General features: G+C 43.4%; 1 protein-coding gene across 7 annotated transcripts in view; it reads left to right on the top strand.

Annotated features, from left to right (window-relative positions):
* The window catches only part of CHL1 (cell adhesion molecule L1 like), a 364,319-nt gene that overhangs the window by 129,026 nt on the left and 217,474 nt on the right, over window positions 1-17,819 (top strand). The window lies entirely within an intron of this gene.

Raw genomic sequence — 17,819 nt, 5'->3', positions numbered from 1 at the left:
TCGGTGCTGCTGGTGTGTGTGCTTGCTCGCTGTCCTTGTGATACCCCAAGAGCCCAGCCCATGCATGTGAGCTGTGCCTGCCCTTCCCCTTACCAAGTGCGGCACCTGGCTACAGAATTCCCCCATGGTGCAAACGCAGGTATTCATACACTACTTGGCCAGGCAGGCAGCTCCTCAGAATCAGCAGCTGTTGCTTCAACTTGATTTGGGAGGGTTGCGACGTGGGGGTGGGCTCTGGTGGGCTCCTTCATACAGGCTCAGGGGGCACAGAAGGGAAGGGACTGAAGTTTGTTCCAGCCTCTCCTTTCTTCTGCAGCAGTAGGCTGGAGTCTGGACAGGCAAGCAATTGAGCAAAGCAGTGGCTTCTTGGTGACTGAGATTCCCACACACAGGGCCTTGAGCTGGGCGAGGCATATAAGAGTCAGTGTGTGAATGGTGTGGTGGGGGGGGGGGCAGTGGCTGCAGCAAATAGGCACCGAGCAGGCAGAAGGATGATGAGGCGATGAGTGGCAGCGGCGGGTAGAGTTGAGGAGGAGCAGTTAGCAGCACCCAGTCCGCTGCTCCTTCAACACACTGCCTCATCTGAACGCCTCACTTTGCATAATGGAAGGGCCGGCCCAGTTCGCAAATGGCCATTCTACCTATGATACTGAGGTTTTTTTAATTAAGATTTTGTATTACTGTTGTGATATCCTCTTCTGAAACTGCAGGGGGATATCGAAGGAGGGAGGGAGGGAGGGAGGAAAACAGACAGACACATCTGTTTTACATCCATGTTACAGCAGATAACAAAGGAACCATCGCAGTGATTATAGTTTTCTGCTGACATAAGCGCCTGTCCCTTAGAAGGTGGACTGGGATCACAAAGTCAAAATCCACCCCAGCTGGCTTTCACCCACTATTGACCATGGCTACGTTTGAATTGATAACCTTGAGATTAAAAGACCCTTTCTTGCATCACCAGTCTCCAAAGCCATCGGACCTTTAATACACCATGTAAAATCAATTTCTATGTGACATTTCTTTGGATACAATCATTCTCTTTATTAATTATTATTAATATTAATGTCAGCAATTGTCTTGATGGATGTACTCGTTATTATCAGTGTACATAAGTGCATTGTTCGTCTTCCTATTGCTTATGTCTGTTCCACACACTTGCTGTATCGATATCCAGCACCGATAAAGGAAAAAGCAAAGGAAATCAGGCTTCCTTAAAATAAAATACATAAGAGGATGGCAGGGAAATTCTGTAAGAACCCCAACAGCCTAAATAAATAAATACAATAAATACAATAATAAGAAGCATAATCCCATCAAAGGTGGTGTGTTATTTTCAGTCAATTGAAAGCTGAAATCCTATTTTCATGGTGAAATAAGCATGTCTGCAGACTACTATGTGAGAATGTTAAAAATAGGTGACTTAAAATAAAATCGGCGAGAATATGCAACACAGTAACACAAATCACCAGAGAGAAAAAATTCAATGAAGGAAGAAAATTACATGCCCTCAGTGGAATGGCGTTTTGCCCCAAGGAAATAGAAAGCAGGTCAGACTAATGGGGAGGGGCAGGGGGTGAATCAAGAGAACAGTCCCTCATATCCATGCCCCTTCCCAAATTAAAAACATTTTTAAGGGATTAAAAACTGCTGGTTGCTTTAAATCAATCTTAAATTGCTAAAAAAAAGAATCTTAAAGAAAGAAAAAAATGTAATGTACATAAGATTTAAAATGAACAGTAGTCTATCAAGTAGATCAAATGCTGAGGTAACTAATGGTCCACATCATCTAGCAAACATCATAAATCAGGCCCTTTCATTAGAATGTAGTACAAATGATGAAGAAGGCCTGACTGCATGAGCATCAGAGCCCAGCCAGTGCCCCTGGACAGGAAACAGATGCAAATGGGGCTAAAAATTACATCAGCGCTAGTGCTGATAAGCACAATACACAGTGCTGTTGCTTGAGTGTGTTACGGTTACAGTCTGGAAATTAAGCAGCCCAAAGACCCAGTGGCTAGGCTGCAGTACTGGGATTGAGCTCACTGGGGGTCTTCTGGAAGGCTGCCAGCGGGATTCAGAGATCAGCAGCAGAGGACTTTTCTGTCACTACTTCCCCACACTACACCATGCAGGTGCAAGTGATGGATCAGGCACTTGCCAAGGGCTAGATCCCTTTGGGGCCCCACTGGAAGCCAACGATACTGCCGTTTTGGGTGACATTTGGTGCTTAATCTTTGAACGTCGCCCAGAGAGCTTTGGCTATTGGGCTGTATAGAAATGCAATAAATAATCACCATCATCATCATATGAGGGCCCCAATCCAAAGTCATCTTTAATGTATGTACCCCAACAGAGTCAAAGCGGACTCCTTCTATAAGGGCTGCTATAATTCGGAGAAGGCCATGCGAAGTACATACTGTAGTTATCCTTGGGGGTGGGATTTGACTGCCGTAAGAAGGAGCAGTATGGAATGCTGTAGCTGTTGTACCACCTGTGATACCTTTACTATCTCTGTGTGTTCTTCTATCCTGGTTGTAAGTCCCTGGGACATGTCCATTCTTACTGTTGCACAGATCCTTTTAAATTATTTTGGTACAAGTGTGATGATTAGAGCTTAATGAACTGACATTGTCATTATCCCATTGATAAACGCCCTCTGAAATCCTCAGACATGCTTTGGAAGATTCAAAGAAATAAGAAAGTGATAGCAGCACCCATTTCAGCAGGCCAAAAGATAAATATAAACATTCATTCATTCATTCATTCATTTGGCCAAAGAGTGTTCAAACTACCATACAATTGCGCTCATTTCACGTGCCAGCAAGGTTATGCTCAAAATCCTACAAGCTAGGCTTCAGCAGTATGTGAACTGAGAACTACCAGAAGTACAAGCTGGATTTCAAAGAGGCAGAGGAACTAGAGATCAAATCGCCAACATTTGCTGCATCATGGAGAAAGCAAGAGAATTCCAGAAAAAGTCTATTTCTGCTTCATTGACTACACTAAAGCCTTTGATTGTGTGGATCACAACAAACTGTGGCAAATTCTTAAAGAGATGGGAGTCCCAGACCACCTGACCTGTCTCCTGAGAAACCTGTATGAGGGTCAAGAAGCAACAGTAAGAACCGGACATGGAACAACCAATTGGTTCCAAATTGGGAAAGGAGTATGACAAAGCTGCATATTGTCGCCCTGCTTATTTAACTTATATGCAGAGTACATCATAAGAAACACTGGGTTGGATGAATCACAGGTCAGAATTAAGATTGCCGGGAGAATTATCAACAACCTCAGATACACAGACGATACCACCCTAATGGCAGAAAGCGAAGAGGATCTAAAGAGCCTCTTGTTGAGGGTGAAAGTGGAGAGTGCAAAACCTGGTTTGAAACTCAACATTAAAAAAACTAAGATCATGGCATCGAGCCCCATCATTTCCTGGCATATAGAAGGGGAAGAAATGGAAGCAGTGACAGATGTTATTTTCTTGGGCTCCAAGATCACCGCAGACGGTGACTGTAGCCATGAAATTAAAAGACGCTTGCTCCTTGGGAGGAAAGCTCTGGCAAACCTAGACAGCATAGTAAGAAGCAGAGACATCACCTTGCCGACAAAGGTCCGTCTAATCAAAGCTATGGTTTTCCCAGTCGCAACGTATGGCTGTGAGAGCTAGACTATAAGGAAGGCTGAGCGCTGAAGAATCGATGCTTTTGAACTGTGGTGCTGGAGAAGACTCTTACGAGTCCCCTGGACTGCAAGGAGGTCAAATCAGTCAATCCTAAAGGAAATCAACCCATGAATATGGACTTGGACTTCCATGAATATGGAAATCAAGTCCATGAATATGGACTTGAGCACACTCCAGGAGAGAGCACAGGACAGGAAGGCCTGGCATGCTATGGTCCATGGGGTCACGAAGAGACGGACACAACTTAACGACTGAACAACACCACACCTTTCCACCAAGAAAATGGAGCTCAAAGCTGGTAAGAATCACAAGAAGTCTTTAAAAAAATTATAGTTGAACTTGGTTAAAACAATAATAAAACAAATACATTAAAACACCATTTAAACCCCAAGAATAACAGAGTAAGAGAGCACCCCACCCAAAAGATCAGCTTACATGACAAAGGCTTGCTTGAATAAAAACACCTTTTTGAAGAGCTTTCATATTTGCACATGGGGTTTTATCACACAAGCTGATTTATGCGGAAATTTCTTCCGTTACTTATGGGTCACACTAATTAATATATTATTAACTTGGTTGTTTATTTAGATTTGTAGCCCACCCCCTCCTGCAGGCTTGGGGCTAACAAGGAATTTAAGGGCATGACGCTTGAATTAAAACAATATAGTTTAATCTGACACTAATAATATTAAAAGCTGTTGATGCAGTTGCTATGGATAGACAATATTTTGTCTACACCTAATTTGTGTTTTGCAGGAGTGTGAAAGATATAGAATCTTTCCTAGATCTAAGAAACTCAGTTTGTGGATGCATGTTGGGGAAACAATCAGAAATTCTGCACAAATACTCCAGAACATAGATCTGATATATGATGGGGTATGGGAGCAAATTTTGGGCTTGTGAAACCATATGCAGAACATTGCAAGTGAACCAAGACATGCTTCTCAAGTTTCTGACTGAATTATTCATCACAAAAAATAGATAGGAGATCGTTTGCATGAAGTGATGTTTAGTAGTAGTTGTAGTAGTAGTAGTAGTAGTAGTATTTGCTGCACGATAGAGTCCCACTGTGGATCGAGCATCTGCAAGTATATTCTTCCCATATAGTTCCTGTTTCTCCCTCAGTGTGAATGCATAGGGGTTATTATAAGAAATGGGGAGAGTTCTGTGTGCCCTTGCATATCCCCATCTTGTCCTCCTTGGCATGACGAAATTTATTCATGCTTTGTGTGATAACTTGGATCACCCAAAGCCAGAGGTGCCAGGTTGTCAGCTGAAGTGGTGTCAGCTGGAATGAGCCTGCATTTCAATGCAGGTGTGGTTGTGATGGGGCACACTTGCCCTTCCCAATAACTACCCAGCAGGACTAGTTGGTAAATACATCACACAGAGACATCTACCCTTGGCTATCACATCTGCTCTGACCAGAAAAGTTAATTTAGCACATGCTTCCAGATAATCCTGGAGGATGCCTAGAAGTATGGGTCTACAAAACCTCACTTACCTGGCTCCACCGGGTTCTGCAGGTGGAGGGAGGCGATCCGTTCCTCCCCTGGAATCCTAGAAGTGGGGGAGGCGATCCGGAATCCTGCCCGGCTGGCTCTGCTCCGTGGCCAGGCCATGGAACCACTGGCCGGGCCAACCCTCAGCGGGGCCTCCAGCAGCTGCCAGGCTGGTGCGGATGCAAATGGTGTCCTGTGTAGGGGACGCCATTTGCGTCCCTACGCTGGCCCGTGATAGGCTATGTAAATATTTACATAGACTATCACGAAAAAAACAAAAAACAAACAGCAAATGCAAGTGGTGGCGGCTACGGTGGCCGCCATTTGCGTTCCCTTTTTTTTGGCTGTGATAGGCTACGTAAATATTTACATAGCCCATCATGGCAGAAAAAAGGGAACGCAAATGGCGGCCGCCGTAACCGCCGCCATTTGTGTTCCCTTAATTTTGCCGTGATAGGCTATGTAAATACTTACATAGCCTATCATGGCTATATGGAAGAAGCGAATGGCGACCGCAGATGCGGCCGCCATTCGCAATGCAGCGCAGATGGCAGCAGGTAGGTGCTCCTTTCTGGGCCCATTTCACAGGGTGGGGGGTGGGGGGGCTTTGCTCCTCCACAGATTTCGGGGGATTCTCCACCATGCCTACCTAGGAGTAGCCTTGTCAACTGGCTCTGCTTACTTCCCAACTCCCACAAAGCACTAGAATTTTAGTAGAGTGCCTTCTCAATGGTGGCCCCATAACTCTGGAATTTACTATCCAGGAGCTCCATCAAGGCCCCTCTCTGCCAGTCTTTCTTTACACATAGGGTTAAGACTTTCTTTGTTTTTTAATTCCACAAGGCCTTTTTAGATTTGCTGCTTTTTGGCTCCTGTATAGTTTAATGTTGTAAAGTTTTAATGTTGTAAAGCTGCCTTGAGTCCCAGGGCTGATCTACACTTATGGTTTTTTTCGCTTCCAGTGAGGTTTCACCACCCATCTTTCACACTATGCAGTACCCGCCCCGAATTGGAACCGGAATTTCCCGCTTCCGTGCTCCCACTTTCAATACCCTGATATCCTGGTATTTCCCCTTAATGTGCTCTGATTTTCCACCTTCGCTACCGTATCTGGTCGTAGTCCCCTCCCCTTCCTGTCCATATATGGCAGTGTTTGTATTTCTGTCCTGTCCAATCATAGCTCTCAACGGCCCCATGTTGTCTTCTGGCTACTGATCGCATAGCTTCCTCACTACTCAATGTTTCCTCAGCAACAAGCAAAGGGCTGGATGTGCGCACACTTGTCTGATCTCGGAAGCTAAGCAAGGTCGGCCCCAGTCAGTAGTTGGATGGTAGTTGGAAGCTTCAAATCTCTGAATTTTCAAATCTTCAAAGATTTGAATCTTCGAAGATCATGCCTGCATTAGAAAAAAAAATCACGGAGAAGCCATGATTTTTCAAAGATAATGCCTTAATTAAAAAAAAAAAAAGCCAAAGGGGGTAAAACTTAGTCTCATTTGAAGGGATAGAACAACCCCCTGCTCAATGCAGGAAGCCTGATTCCCAGGTGGTTGCCCATCACAGTACTGACCGGGGCTGACCCTGCTCAGCTTCCGAGATCAGACAAGCGTGCGCACATCCAGCCCTTTGCTTGTTGCTGAGGAAACATTAAGTGCTGAGGAAGCTATGCGGAAGACGACATGGGGCTGTTGAGAGCTGTGAGCGTGGTGAGTGTGGAATCAGCAGAAACAGGAAGAGTTTCTGATCCTCCAATGAGAGCCTCCGTCTTTAAGAACAGGAAAACAGCACAGCGCTCGAGTGTGAACCGAGCTCGCACATTCGATGAAGCACTGCAATGGGGAAGATGGGTGAGTGTGGATAATCACGTTTTAATGTGAGAGTGTTTAACCCAACAGGACACCGAATTCATTGTGATGAGAAGCGCAATGTAGATCGACCCCCAGTATTGGGAAAAAGGTGGGATGTAAATATAATAATAATAATAATAATAATAATAATAATAATAATAATAACAACAACACATTTTACTTTTGGGATTTTGTGATGTATGTTTAAGGACCTATAGGATTGCACCCTGGGTACTCATAAGCCCCTGAACTTGGAGGCTTACGAGTATCCTATGCAGAAAGGGAGGTGGCCTGCACTTCCCATACTGCATTTTTGCTAGATGGGCAGTTTTGTCAGTCTAGTGGGGACTTTGGGGAGGGGGAGGGAAGGAGGCTGGGGCGGCAATAGGAAAAGGCGCAAGTCAGCTGCCTTGGCCTCTTTGCTTCCCCGCCTCCAGGAACCTAGTGTGGAGAGGCAGCTGGTGTAGTTCTCTCTGCACCAGCTACAAAGGAGAGGCAGAGGGTGCAGGGAGTGCATTTTTCTGGCTTTGAGCTCAGAGCCCTGTCTAAGAACATGGAGCCAGGAAACCAAAAAATCCCGGGGACATAGGATTGCTCTCTCTGTGTGGATATAATTAATTATAATAATTATTATTACTATTTTGCTGGTCTCTAACTTGGGAGAACTTTTATATTAAAAGTTGGAATAGCAACAACAACAACAACAACAACAGCGTGGAGAGACCTAACTGAACAAGAAGGTTGGGAAACTTATTGCATCCAACCCCTGCCAGTAAAAGTGGTTCCCTCACTCCTTGTGTTAAGAATATTGGAATCTTAAATACCACTAGGTTATGGGTCTTTCCATGACAACAGAATAACCACAATCTCTTCTATTTCCAGCCAACTGCCTAACAAATCTAAATAGAACAACAATTGAGATTGCTGGCCCATCTCAGATGGGACATCTCCAGGGTTGTCAGATGAGATAGCCCCATAACATCCTGAGTAGCAATGGGAAGGCCTCAGCATTGATAAGAAGTTAAAACATTGAGGCCTTGAACTCAAATCCTCTCTACCAGCTTAGTTAGAGAGCCTTCTAGGCAATGGGGTGTGCTAAATTAGAACATTCCCTATCTTTCTCTAGAATCTAGCACTTGATTTATAAGATGCCTAAAAGATTGAGAACATGGTGAGAGATACAGACTCTGTGAAACACAATTTCCTGAGGGGCAGCTATATTAGACTGTTGCAGCAAAAGCAACAAAGACATTTGTGGCATCTTAAAGTCTAACAAATTTATTATGGCACAAGTTCTCATGATCACTGCCCACTTCATCAGCTACAAGTCTTATCCTATCCATCTCTCAATTCTCCACTGGCGTTGTATCCACCTGGATACCTTTCTGCATAAGTAATAAAATTCAAAAAATGTATACTCAAAATAATTCCAAACATGGCTGCAGTTGGAGAATGTGTGTCAAGAAGCAAAAACAAAGAAGAGTGTTTGGATCTTTTGGTAGAGCTGTGGATAATATGAAGTCACAATAAAACAATTATTAATTAAGAACAGCCAGCAAGCACTTGGACTACATGAAAATTTACATAAGCAGATTTGCTGATCTAGGTAACACACATCTTTGGGGGTTAAGGGGATTAGTTAATGAATTTACAACTCATAACTGTCTTAAAAAGTCTTGGGGGCTAGCTATTTTAATACCTATCAAGCTGTCTGTGAGGATGAGATACAATGAGTTACTGGAAGGTGTGGGATAATTTTTATCTCCATGTTGATAATGTGTTTGCATGTTTTAATATGTGATTCTGATTCCCCTTTGTCTTGTGTGATCCTGAAAGTGGGAACTTGGGTACTTTCATCTATGTTCAGTACCTACTGTATTTTAGGTGCCATTGCAAATAATTGATGATGAAGATCCAGAGAGTGGATTAATTAAAGTATAAGTGAACTATAATGGGGAACATGGAAGAAAGTCAGAATTTTGACAATGGGGCAGATGAAAGCTGTAGATTGAATCTGAGCAGTGTGGTGCCCAATTCACCATTTTTCTGGCACTATATTGTGATGTATCATTTTACCCAGACATTTTAATTTGTATAACTTCTTGGTCTGCCTTGAACATTTTATTTGCTGTTCTTTTATTATGGCTGCTAGATGTTAGTTTTATTGCATTGTATTAGGTTTTCAAAGAGCTTATGATTTGTTCTAAACACCACTCTGGAATTTCATGTGATGATGGCTGATACAGAAATGTTTCAAATAATTAAAATGGGTCTTGGACAGGGAAGAAGGTGGCAGTGTTGTGGCTTAGAGTCTAGGTGAGTTCTTGGGTGGATACAGTATTTCTGGGATATATTCATTGTATTCTAGTATGTTTAATTTAGATCTAACAGTTAGATCTGAGTTATATAATGTGGTTAATTAGAATTATGAATTTGCTATGGCTAACCAAATGGAGTCTCCAAGATTAAAGGAAGTATACTCTGGATTACTAGAGGGTAAATAGCTAGGCATGACTATTGCATCTGTCAGTGAGCTTGACATGATATCTAGCTTGTCACTGTTAGAAACAGAATGCTGATCTGGTTGGCCTAGTAGAGATGCAGAATAGGGATGTCATGGGACTCTGAGTTGGGGGGTGGAGTCCAGTGGACTCTCTCCTGCTTGGCCTCCTGGGCCCCACTCACTGAGCTGCTGCGCACTTACCGGGCCATTTGCTGAGCAGTCCACAAGCACCTGGCAGCTGCCTGTCCCCTCACCAAGCCACCATTTTGTAAAAAAATGGCAGCTCAGGGTTTTCCATAAAAGTAACATTGCATAAATATTGGTGGTAAAGGGACCGTTTACACAACATTGCAGGCATAAATGACCATTTACGCCTGTAATGTAAATAGCCCCTTTACATCTGCCATTTACACAACATTCCTTTTACGGAAAATGACAAGCTGCCATTTTTTTGGCAAAATGGTAGCTCAGCGAGAGGATGGCAGCTGCTGGGTGCTCACTGGGCTGTTTAGCAGCTTGCACAACATGGCAAGCAGGGGTGGGTGTGCAGTTCAGCTGGCACTCAGTGGGGACCGACAGAAGTAAGTACGTCCATCCCTAGTGCAGAACCTCTTTGAGCCCAAGGACCGAATTCCATTTTGGAGAAGCTTTCAGGGGTTTCATTCCAGGATGGGTGGGGCCAAAGGCAAAAGTGGACGGACCAAAAATACAAGCATATTTTAGTTTAAAGCTCTCACTACTAGTAACGAAGCCTCAGGAGAGGCATTTCAATCCTATAGAATGGGGGGAAACTGCAGAAAAGCTGGGAAACCATCCAATGGTTGATCACTTGGGGAAAGGAGGGTGGGGTGAAGGGGTTGTGGCCTTCTGGGGAATGCTGAAGGGCCAGACTGGGACCCTAGGAGGGTCAGATTTTGCTCCTGGGCCTGAGGTTCTTCAACCCTGGCCTAGTAGAAGTGCCTTGCACGAGGCATGTGGAAATAAAGGGACTTGCCAAAAGTACAGGTGAGACTCTGCATAGCTTCTGTTTCCTTGCACAGGAAAAGTCTCCAGGGGACGCTGAGCTGTATCATGTCACATATTAAATGAATGTGATTATGGGAAACAGTAATTTCATATTTAATGCTTACCAGCACCATTCAGGTCTCGAAGAAACTATTGGGAAATATATTGTTTTCAGATAGCAGAACTGAGTATTCCCATAAATGAGCAAAACAATTGGGAAGTATTTGGCTTTCAGGCACTTTGCTCGGTGGCTCGCTAAAGTGGCTGAACTGATAATTCGCAGAAACATGCCCCATCAATTGCATTACAAGTCAATAGAGCCAGAGTTCATGAAGCCAGACATTGTGAGCAGCAGTCAAACTCAATCTTGGCAATGTGTCTGTTCTTATTGGCACCAGTCCTCCATTTCTTTTATAAGATTTGCATGCTCCATTCAAAAGTGCTCATGATTCCAACGTCATATAAAGCAAGATGCTAATGTTGAACCGCTTCTCTAAATTGCGGGATAAATGGCCCATCCTTTTCTGCTCTTTGCCATTTTACCTGAGATAAACCATATGCTTTTAAAATAAGTGGTGGAGGGGTGGTGGGGGTGGAAGGAGAACAGTACACAGCAACTTTCAAATAACAATAGCAGATTGAAATACATGCTTATCCTTTGTCCCCTTGTCATAAGTATAGACTTGGATCCTGCGATCCTGTTAGCAGAAGTTATACCAGTGAAGAGGGGGAGGAGCAAATTTCAGTGATTCCCCCTTTCCTCTGAAAAAGAGCTGGACCAGTTTTCCAGAAAGCAGCCCAAGCCATCCCATGCTGTAATATATGACCTTGAAAATGACCTTCAAGAACTGGTTAGATAGCAGACAGCAGGAATAAATGGTAGATTCTCCCAATGGAGGGATGTAAACAGTGGGGTCCCACAGTATTGGGACCAATGCTTTTCAACTTATTCATAAATGATCTGAAATTAGGAGTGAGCAGTGAGGTGGCTAGATTTGCTGATGACACGACATTATTTAGGTGGTTAAAACAAAAAGGGATTATGAGGAGATCCAAAAAGATATCTCCAAACTGGGAGAATGGGCATCTAAATGGCAAATGTGGTTCAATGTAAGCAAATGTAAAGTGATGCACATTGGTGCAAAAAATCCAAATTTCATGTATAAGCTGATAAACTAGCAGTGACTGACCAAGAAAGAGATCTTGGGGTTGTGGTGGACAGCTTCATGAAAATGTCAAGCCATTGTGTGGCTGCTGTGAAAAAGGCAAATTCCATGTGAGGTATAATTAGAAACGGAATTGAAAATAAAACTGCCAAGATCATACTCCCCTTATAAAAATATATGGTGCAATCACACTTGGAATACTGCATACAGTTCTGGTCACCACATCTAAAAAAGGATATTGTAGAGTTGGAAAAAAGGGGCAATTAAAATGATCAAGGGACTGGAGCAACTCCCCTACGAGGAAAGGTTACAGCATCTGAGATTGTTTAGCTTAGAAAAGAGGCTTGTAAGGGGAGACATGATAGAGAAGTACAAAATTATGTATGGTGTAAGAAAGTGGATAGGGAGGCATTTTCCTCCCTCTCTCATAATACTAGAATCCGGGGTCAACCCGTGAAGCTGATTGGTGGGAGATTCAGGACAGATAAAATGAAGTACTTCTTCACCCAGTGCATAGTTAAATGATGGAATTCACTACCACAAGATGTAGTGGTGGCCACCACTTTGGATGGCTTTAAAAGGGGATTGGACAAATTCATGGAGACTAAGACTATCAATGGCTGCTAGTCCTGCTGGCTAAATGCTGCCTCCAATATACATGAATTGCTGGAGAACATGAGTGGGAGGGTGCTGTTGCACTCATGTCCTATGTGGGGGTTTCCCATGGGCAGGTAGCTGGCCACTGTGTGAACAGAATGCTGGACTAGATGGACCTTGGTCTGATGGATGGCTCTTCTTATGTTCTTATGGTAGAACTATATTATCCACATAGTAGTTGATGAGTGGAATTTCAACATAAGATCGATAGTAGGCAACAGTGTAACTGAAATCAGGATAGGCACATTCATAGAGCACAGGTGTTTAAATAAGAAGTATACCACAAATAAGTAGTATGGATAACAAGTCTTATCTTCTTCCCTTCTAAAGTGCTTGCAAGTTTTCGATTGCCACACAGAGTTCAGCGTAAACACTGCAACACAAGCATTTAGGAAATGGAATGAATTGAAGAGTATTTATTGTATTGGTCATGAACAGACAAACCCAAGTGCTCCAAGAATACATTAAGTGTGAATTATTTCTTTAGGAGGCTTTATTAAGATGCTTTAAACTAAATGAGAGCAGCTCATTAAATTCAATAAACTGGACACTATTATCAGTATAATAGGCAGGGGGTTTTCCAATCTGTTTCTCAGTCGCTGAAACTTGCTGTTTCTGTAATCTGCATAACATTTGAAGGCACCTGACATGCTTCAGATATTTAAGCATTTGATCAGATTTGTAACCTTTTGAGATTTAGAAGAGGGTTTCTAAAGCTCTACGCAAGAGAATTTGATGGGGGTGGGGGGAGATACACCACAAATAAATGCACAATTTTTGGTTAGGCTGACAAGTCATATGAAACTGCTTGTGAGCAAGAAACAGTTTCTGATATAACCAGTTCTTTGAAAAGATCCTTTCGTTGGAGAGTACCACATACAGTGTCTCTATCATCAGAAGATAAATCTTGGCTCCTGTCAAATCGTGAGAAAACCGCCTACTAATAACAAATTCGACATCATATCCAAAATGTGTCATGCTGGAAAACAAAGGCACTCTGTCTCTGCTCATAATCTCTTGTTAGGATATTAATGGGACAAAGACGGGCCTGCAAATAAAATCTCTCTTATCTAGGAGGAGGCATTCCTTCCCTAGAAATGCTTTTTGTTTTAATGATCACATTCTGATTTTTAGACCATTTACCCCACAAAGTCCCTTGAAATAAAGATAGCCTTGAAAACTTAGTGTTAACTACTGTTATCCTTCCCTGCTTGGCCGCAGTTTAGGATAACACAGTTTACTAAAGATGTTTGTTCTTGGGGTTTACAAGTCTAGGACAGCCTTTGCCAACCTGGTGCCTCCAGATGTGTTGGACTACCAATCCTATCCTCCCCAGATGTGTATGATGGAAGTTATTGCTCAACACATCTTGAGGGCACCAGCTTAGGGAACTGGACTGTTCAGTCTCTTGTATTGCAGAGGCTCCTTACACAGAGTACATAGCATGCCAATACCATCGTAAGGCATAAAAAAAATCTGACCATCATCTTTATTGCTCATATGATTATAGATTGGGTGTGTGTGTGTAAGCACTGAGGCTCCAACCTCTGTGCCAGTGTGCCAGTCCAGGAGACCAGGAAGGAGTGTAGATTGTCAGATGGGAACTAGGGATGGTTTCCTTTCCCCCCATTTCAGGGTTTGCCTGATTTTGGGCAAACCCTGAACCAGGCTGAAGAGGGGAAATGGTAAAAGATTTTCACCATTTCGAGAAAGGGTAGGGGGCTTGTTTTAAAAGTGGCTTCTTGCCTCCCTTTCTTTTTATTTGTAGCAGCTCTTAACTCTTAACCATACTCAAGAGTGTTCAAACTTTAAGGATGAGTCTTTCACCAGTCAGGCATGGCATCCCTGCCAGTTCTCCTTGTCCAATGGTTTCTGGCCCTCTTAACAAGAGTAAGTTTGTCTGGGAAAGGCAGGATTGGTAGGCATGCTCAGGAGCAACCAGGTTTTAAATACAAGGTGTGCAAAGCCTCTGCCATTGCCTGTGGATATTCCTCTCCTTTGCATTTGCTTGGGAAATTGGTGTGTGTGTGTGTGTGTGGGGGGGGGGAGATGGCAGAAGCCAAAACGTTTAGCTCAAAATACATATTTTAAAATACTCTCATTTTAGTCTTTCTATCTTTCTGTCTTTCATATATCTATATCTATATAATGGCCTGCTGTTTTGCCCAAACTTTAGGTCCACTGGAAACTGCCAAGAGGTACATGGGAAGCAGGAACAGAGGACTGCTTGAATTAGACCATTGGTCCATGTCCATCTAGCTTGTGTGTACACTGATGGTCAGTGAGGTCTTCAGGGTTTCAGACAGGACTTTTTCTTGGCCCTACCTGGAGATACCAAGGACTGAACCTGGGCCCTTCTCCATGCAAAGCATGTGCTGTACTTCTGATCTACAGCCCTTCCCCACAGGCCAGTGAGAATGACCCATGCATTGCCTGTGCTGTACCTCATAAGTCGGGGTGGGCAGCTTGTGGCCATCTAGATATTGCTGGACTGCAACTCCTGTCATCCCTCCTCATTGGCTATGCTGGCTAGGGCTGATGGGATTTGCTGGCCAACAACGTCTGGAGGGCCACCAATTGCCCACCCATGCCCTAAGGCTTTAAGGAAGCTTTAGAAAACTGTAAGTGGACATTTCCCCATTACTGACAGAGTGTATATGCCTTTGGAAGAGCCTATGCCACCAGCCTACTCTGTAAAGGCAATCCCAAGAGCAGCCTGCTCAATCTTTCCTGGAAAATGGCACTTCCCAAACCCCAAAGCCTGTACATAGCCCTCTGTTATATAGGAAGATTGAACTGTTCTCATTGTTAATCATTCATGGTCTATGCTGTAGCAGAGCTGATTTTCACCAGTAGAAGCCATTTTAGTTCATGATGTTAGTCATTTGTTTTAGAAATCTTTCTGGCATTGCTAAGATTGCAGGAGTGATGAACTGAAAGTACGGTAGATAGGTTGGCAGTAACAGAACTGAATGGATGATGGGCCCATGGAGATTTTACAAGTGATGTCAACAGTGGCAGCACTGAGCCAGTCATTACTCTCTAGCAAGGTAAATGACATTGTTTTCATAGGCATTTATCGGATCAGCATTCAAAGCACTATTAGCTGTCTCATAGAGCAGAGGCAGACACACACGAGAAGAAGCCAGTACAATTCCAGAAGCATTAAACTACAATCTTTCAGTGAGTTACATATGCCATTGTCACTCTCTGGAACCCGATCTAAACTCCAGTCATTATTAAATGCTTCCTTTAGTACAAACATCATTCATCAGTTTTTAAAATGCAAATACTTTCTGACACCTGTAAAACAAAATGTCTGTGGCACTATGATCTGCAGGTTTCCCGGGGTTTACTGGCAGACCAAGAACTGTATTTCTTCCAACAAAGACAGTTAAAAATGTAATCCATTGTTCTCTGTCACCCACCATACTATTTTATAGTCAATGCCATTCATATGGTTTTGAAGATAAAGCTGACTCTTTGGTGGGCTTCCTTGGAAAAACTAAGTAAACCTCTTTTTTTGGGGGGGGGTCAAATTCCATGGCCAAAATGCAGTTTCACTAAAGGAAAGCATGATGGTGGCCCGAAGGAGCATATAAAGATCATGTTGTTGAAAAGTAAAAGCAAAACAGTGCTTTTAACAGTGATGATAATCTGAAAATGTTCAGTATATGTAACTTAGATTTGATATTATGAAAGTAGCTGCATTGTTAGAGAAATGGATCTCTCTGCCATTTTGTCAGATGAAGATAGGTAGGTCCAGAATAAGATCTCACTCATCCACTGTTTAATAGTGGATGAGGGGGCTGACCTGGCATGTATAACTGAGACCTTCTGGGAATGAGTCTCACCCAGCTGTGGCCACTTGGGTACCTGGAACTGAATCAGTATAGAGTCAAGGGTTGGGGGTATGGTTGCTGTTGTCTATAGGAATTTCATCTCCATCTCCAAGCTTCCTGTCCACTGGAGTGCCAATTCTGAATGTTTGCATCTGGTGTTGGGAACCCAGGACAGGTTTGGGATTATGCTGGTGTACAGCCCACTCCACTGCCCAGCAGTCTTCCTGCCTGATGTTAGAGATGGTCTTGGGCTTGGTACTGAGGACGCACAGGATAATTGTCCTGGGGGACCTCAACATTGCTGGGACTGTCCAGTCTGGTGCAGTTCAGGACTTCATGGATGCTCTGACAACCATCGGGCTGTTCCAACATGTCATCAGCTCAACGTATGTAGCAGCTCATGCTCTGGATTTGCTTTCCTTGGTCAGGAAAGAAGATGGTGATCCAAAAGTGGGGGATTTAACATCTACCCCTTTGCCATGATTGGATCACTACCTGTTGAGGTTTACACTTTCAGCAGCTTTCTCCCTCTGCACAGAAAGGATGGGGGTATTAGAATGGTCTGACCTCAGAGACTAATGGATCTTAATGGTTTCCAGTGGGGTCTGGGGGACATTCAAATTGGTTTCACTGGTGTTTTTGTCAATGTCTTCATTACTTTATGGGACATGGGGTTGACATGATTGTGCTCAAGTGCTCTTTCCCCTTGGCAGGACCAAATTAGTTCCTTGGTACACCTTGGACCTAAGGGCAATGAAGCAACTGGGGCATCAGCTCAAATGCAAGTGGTAAAAGACTCATGCTGAATCTGACTTATTGATACTACTCTGTGGTGGTGAGAAGGCGAATCTGACCCTGAAAGGGAATTTGTCACACTCTTGATGGCTTGCTGTGATAAATACGCAACACACTTTGAAGCTAAAATTGCTCCTATCTGGCATGACTTGGAGTCCACATTTCCATTAATGGAGCACCATCTGCTTCAGCTGTATTGGATGTGTTTCAATTGTTGAGGCATGAGGATGGAGACAAGGTGCTTGGATGAACTAAACTGAATAGTTGTATGCTCAACCACTGCCCATCTTCGCTTATTACATCTACTACAGAAGGGATGGCCAGTTGAGTCCAGGAGATAATAAATTCCTCCATGAAAGTGCTTGTCTGAATCACCTTTGGTGATTTTTATAAAATTACAGTTGTTCAGTACATTCATTCTTATACTACGGCAAAGCAGGCAAAAACGACTAGCACATAATTCTCTAATAAATATGCCTTAGGACATTGCATTATTGCATGGGTAGGAGTAACAGAATGAGGAATGGTCTAGTGTTATGAATTTCACACCAGCTATTATTAAAATCCTCCTTTCTATTGTTGTTGTTCAGTCGTTCAGTCGTGTCTGACTCTTTGTGACCCCATGGACCATAGCACGACAGGCCTTCCTGCCCTGCACTCTCTCCCGGAGCGTGATCAAGTTCATATTCATTGCATCGGTGATGCTATCTAGCCATCTCATCCTCTGTCGTCCCCTTCTCCTTTTGCCTTCAGTCTTTCCCATCATCAGGGTCTTTTCCAGAGAGTTTTCTCTTCGCATTAGGTGGCCAAA

Source organism: Heloderma suspectum, chromosome 2 (assembly GCF_057233095.1).
Source record: "Heloderma suspectum isolate Gila_16-S chromosome 2, 16-S_ref, whole genome shotgun sequence".
Lineage (NCBI taxonomy): Eukaryota > Metazoa > Chordata > Lepidosauria > Squamata > Helodermatidae > Heloderma > Heloderma suspectum.
This window is presented reverse-complemented; position numbering and strand designations above follow the sequence as displayed.